This window comes from Triticum urartu, chromosome 3A (genome assembly GCF_056163025.1).
Source record: "Triticum urartu cultivar PI428250 chromosome 3A, HENAU_Tu73, whole genome shotgun sequence".
In the NCBI taxonomy this organism is placed as follows: Eukaryota; Viridiplantae; Streptophyta; class Magnoliopsida; order Poales; family Poaceae; genus Triticum; species Triticum urartu.
This window is the reverse complement of record NC_141875.1, coordinates 408608024-408612808: the sequence shown is the minus strand read 5'-3', so window position 1 is coordinate 408612808 and position 4785 is coordinate 408608024.

The following is a 4785-nucleotide window of genomic DNA, read 5'->3' as shown; positions in this document are numbered from 1 at the left end:
AGATGATTTCAGTGGGAAACTAAAACTAAGTTTTTGGATCATTCTTCTGCAAAAATCTCTGCATTTTGTGATGCTCATCTATTCTACCTCATCTATAAACTATTCACAGGGTCAGCAGTCAGAGTTTGCATCATGTCAGACCAGAGTGATAGCCAGAACTTGTCAGAGCAGCAGGTGCACATGAGTGAGGGCACTAGTCCCTCCAGCTCTTCAGATGATGGCAGCAGAAGTACCCCAAGCAATCTGCCAAAAGCTGCCACGAGACAGAGGAAGAAGAGAACTTTAGATTCTGAAGATGAAGATTATGTGGCAGAGGAAGAGGCCACTTCCAAGAGAGTTGAGCCAGTTCAAGGCACAAAGCCAGGCTTGAAAATCAAAAGGCTAGCAGGCAGGCAACCTATGTCAAAGGCTAGAGCTTCAACTGAAAAGCCTGCACCCAAAGAGCCAGTTGTTGCTGAAGGAAAGAAAAGGAAGGAAAGGGTCAAGAAGACCGTAGCCAGAGTGCTTGGAAAGGCTTCCATCATGGAAGAGGAAGAGGAAGAAGAGGTTCCTGCACCAGCACCTAAAGCACCCAAGCTAATGGGTGATGCATAAAATCAGGGGCTACTGCATCTAAGCCCAAGCCTGCATCAAAAGTCAAGACAGCACCAAAGAGGAATACAAGGAGCATACCTGCAGCTGAGAAGAACAAGGCCCCAGTGCCTGAGACTGTTGCTGAAGAAGAGGATGAAGAGCAAGTTCTCAGAAAACTCAAGCCCAAGATCCCAGACCACAACGATGCTCATCCTGTGGCTGAGGACATGAAGCTCAGGAGAGACTCAGGGCTGAGGAAGTGGAGAGAAGCAGACCCGTATGCTTCAAGGAGGAGGACTGCTGTGGACTACAGATTTCACACCAAGGAGCGGCAAGATTTTTATGAGACGGTGCTGCTAGACAAGAAGCCAATTGTATGTGACATGAGATGGGTTGACTGGTAGTACATCAAGGACAACGAAGAGCACTACCCTGGAGTGTATGACAGCTTTAGTGCTTGTGGAGTTGCAGACTTTGTTGGGCAGAAGCTCACAAAGTGGAACGAGGAGCTCATTATGCAATTCTACTCCACGGCACATTTCTACCCAGATGGGAGGATCACTTGGATGTCTGAGGGTACGAGGTACCAATCTACAGTTGCTGAATGGGCTCAGTTGATCAATGCCCCAGAGGAGCAAGTAGATGACTTGGATATCTATGCCAAGAAGAAAATGGACCACAACTCAATGTCCAACATGTACAAGGAAATTCCCAATGAAGCTCTTGACACTTTCAAATTTGGGTCTGTGCATTATCTTCTGTCAGGGCTGCCAACAATCAATTGGATATTGAGGCACACCTTATTGCCCAAGTCTGGAGATCACAAGATGATCAGAGCCCATGCAATCAACTTGCTTCATGTCTTTGATGTGCCACAGAAGTTCAAGGTCATGAGCCTCATAGTAGAGACTATCAAGAGGACTGCAGCAGATCAGAAGAGGAGCTATGGATATGCCCCTCAAATTCAGGAGCTCATCAACTCTAAGATGGGCACGGGCATATATTTATTGGACAAGGAACACCTGCCCATCCGTCCAGATTTTGAGGACAATCAAGTTGTCATGACTGAGAATGAGCCATCGTCTGCCCAAGCACAAGCAAAGAAGGAGAAGGCAAGGAAGGAGAAAGCTGCCAAGATGCCAACTCAAGAGGAGGCATCTGAGTATTTCTGGAAAACCAAACAAGAGTAGCTTGGTTACCTAATTGCATCCACCCTGCGGATTGAGCAAGGACTAGCCACCCTAACTCAGAACCAGGCAAGCTTAGAGAGGATCATGGAACAAAAGTTCTATGACTTGGATGTTAAGGTGACAGAGATTCAGACTGCCGTGGAGCAGCTCCAGGATGACAGGCAGGAGAGGAGAGGAAGGACCACAACTGATGCCTTTGCCAGACAGCCACGATGTCCGAGGTCGTTTGCAGTGTCAGTTCCTGACACAAGAGCAACTGCCTCAGCTCCAGCCGTAGCACCAGCCCAACCATCTCCAGCATCTACTTCAGCTCCAACTCCAGCGTCTACTTCAGCGTCTACAGAAGCCTTCGTCCTTGGAGTGATCCGGACTCCACCACCACCAGAAGATCAAGCCTGAGCGTCGATCTAGCACTATGCATTTTCTAGGAACTTTTTGGTAACTTGTTGCCAAAGGGGGAGAAAAATGTATAGATCATAGGCCTCGAGAGAGAGAGAGAGTGTTGTTTTTTCTCTCTTGCTTTATTTGGTGGTTTTTCGAACTTTGTTTGCTTTTGAGTGCTTGAGATAGTATGCTTGTGAGACATTGATGATCATGTGTTTGATCATAAGCTACACTTAATGTTTGCTTAATGCTATTATCTTATCTATCTTATGTGATCATTCACTATTCTTGGTGATGAGTGCATGTATTTCATTCTTATCATTTTAAGCGCTCCACCAAGATGTATGTGACATGGAAGAGTAACCCATGACTCTAACTCTTTGTGCATTTGCAGTCCAAAGCAAATTTTAAATATGCACAAATTTAGGGGGAGCTCTTACTTATCACATACTTCTCAAAGCGACGATATGTTTCATGCTTATTATCATTTGTCGAAGCTTTGATCTATATGTTGTCATTAATTACCAAAAAGGGGGAGATTGAAAGTGCAACTATCCCTAGGTGGTTTTGGTAATTCATAACAACATATAGCTCATTGAGCTAATGCTATTCCAAGATAATTATTTTAGGAAATCTCAATGATTGGCATGGCATGGATGTGAAAGTGGAACCCTCAAAATGCTAAGGACAAAGGATTGGCTCAAGCTCAAAAGCTCAAGACTCTTCATTTTATATTTTAGTGATCCAAGATCACATTGAGTCTTTAGGAAAAGCCAATACTATCAAGGAGGGATGAGGTGTTGCTTAATGAGCCTCTTGCTTCATGTGCTTAGTGATATGCTCCAAAACCCTCAACTACTTTCCCATATCCACATATGACCTAAACCCTAAGCCAAACTCGGTCCTACCGATTCTTCCTATCCGGCGCCACCGAGTTTCACTTGTCATAAGCCACTGCCAAACCCTAGCAATTCGGTTCCACCGATAGGGATCTCGGTCTCACCGAGATGGGATTGCAAACTCTCTGTTTCCCTTTCGTAACTTTTCGGTCTCACCGAAAGAGTGAATCGGTCCCACCGAGATTGCAATGTAAATTCAGTGTTTCCCTTTTGTAACTTTTCGGTCTCACCAGAAGAGCAAATCGGTCCCACCGAGTTTGCCTGACCAACTCTCTGGTTAGCTAATTACCAAATTCGGTCTCACCGAGTTTGTGTAATCGGTCTCACCGAGATTACGTTATGACCAAACCCTAACCATATCGGTCCTACCGAGTTGCATGTCAGTCCCACCGAAAATCTCTAACGGTCACTAGGTTTACATTTTCGGTCTGACTGAGTTTGTTGATTCGGTCCCACCGAGATTGGAAAACTGTGTGTAACGGTTGGATTTTGTGTGGAGGCTATATATACCCCTCCACCTCCTCTTCACTCGTGGAGAGAGCCATCAGAACACATACACAATTCCAACTCTTATGTTCTGAGAGAGAACCACCTACTCATGTGTTGAGACCAAGATATTCCATTCCTACCATATGAATCTTGATCTCTAGCCTTCCCAAGTTGCTTTCCACTCAAATCTTCTTTCCACAAAATCCATATCCTATGAGAGAGAGTTGAGTGTTGGGGAGACTATCATTTGAAGCACAAGAGGAAGGAGTTCATTACCTACACACCATTTGTTACTTCTTGGAGAGTGGTGTCTCCTAGATTGGCTAGGTGTCACTTGGGAGCCTCCGACAAGATTGTGGAGTTGAACCAAGGAGTTTGTAAGGGCAAGGAGATCGCCTACTTCGTGAAGATCTACCGCTAGTGAGGCAAGTCCTGTGTGGGCGATGGCCATGGTGGGATAGACAAGGTTGCTTCTTCGTGGACCCTTTGTGGGTGGTTGCTTCTTCGTGGACCCTTCATGGGTGGAGCCCTTTGTGGACTCGCGCAACCGTTACCCTTTGTGGGTGGAGCCCTTTGTAGACTCACGCAACCGTTACCCTTTGTGGGTTGAAGTCTCCATCAACGTGGATGTAGGATAGCACCACCTATCCGAACCACGGGAAAAACATCCGTGTCTCCAATTGCGTTTGAATTCTCCAAACCCTTCCCTTTACATTCTTGCAAGTTGCATGCTTTACTTTCCGCTGCCAATATACTCTTTGCATGCTTGCTTGAATTGTGTGATGATTGCTTGACTTGTCCTACAGTAGCTAAAATCTGCCAAGAACTAAAATTGGGAAAAGGTTAAGTTTTTATTTGGTCAAGTAGTCTAATCACCCCCTCTCGAGACATACTTTCGATCCTACATAATACCTGCCATCGTTGAGCATGAAGTTGGCTTGGCCAATCTTGAAGCAGAGTTTTGCAAACCCAGACTGTTGGAGGAGATAACAGCTCCTGTATATATATGACGCTGGTTTACCATGTAAACCGTGTCGGGTTTATAATAAACACCGTGTTACTCCATAAGAGGATGTTAACAAAAAAGATCAAACCGGGCAAATAGCCTCCGGATTGACGTGAACTGTGTTCCGTCAATTGATTGGTTGAAAACTTTGTCGGTTTAAAAAAAATGCAATGCAAAAGAAAAAAAGTATCTTGCAAAGAAAAGTGTGAAGCAACAGCAATGACACAACCGTTTGCAAAAAAGG